Below are 319 nucleotides of genomic sequence, written 5' to 3'. Positions count from 1 at the left end.
CGGGGCCCAGCTGGTCTCCAGGAGCCTCCTCCTCGTCCTCCCTCCCGCTCTTGACCTTGCCAGCTGCCCCGGTAACCCACACTGGCCGGCGGCTCCGATCAAGTGGGCCTGGGCGGGGGGTTCCTTTTCTGCTTTCGTTTTGGTATTTGTCATTAGTAATGATCTAAACTCGTGCATTCCAAAGCTCGAATCCGGGGATCTTTCCGCCGGGATACAACTGCTCATGTTCCACCAGCCCAAGCGCCTAGAGCACCCGGAGCGTCCTGGGGCGGGCAGGAAGAGGTCACCCGCCAGCCCCTGCCCGCTCCCCCTGGAGGTG

The 319-nt window shown here is 63.0% G+C and overlaps 1 protein-coding gene across 3 annotated transcripts in view; it reads left to right on the top strand.

Moving 5' to 3' along the window:
• Positions 1–319, top strand: part of BIVM (basic, immunoglobulin-like variable motif containing) — a 30,945-nt gene that overhangs the window by 851 nt on the left and 29,775 nt on the right. The window lies entirely within an intron of this gene.

This window comes from Myotis brandtii, unplaced genomic scaffold, assembly GCF_000412655.1.
Source record: "Myotis brandtii unplaced genomic scaffold, ASM41265v1 scaffold116, whole genome shotgun sequence".
NCBI classification, from domain to species: Eukaryota; Metazoa; Chordata; class Mammalia; order Chiroptera; family Vespertilionidae; genus Myotis; species Myotis brandtii.
This window is presented reverse-complemented; position numbering and strand designations above follow the sequence as displayed.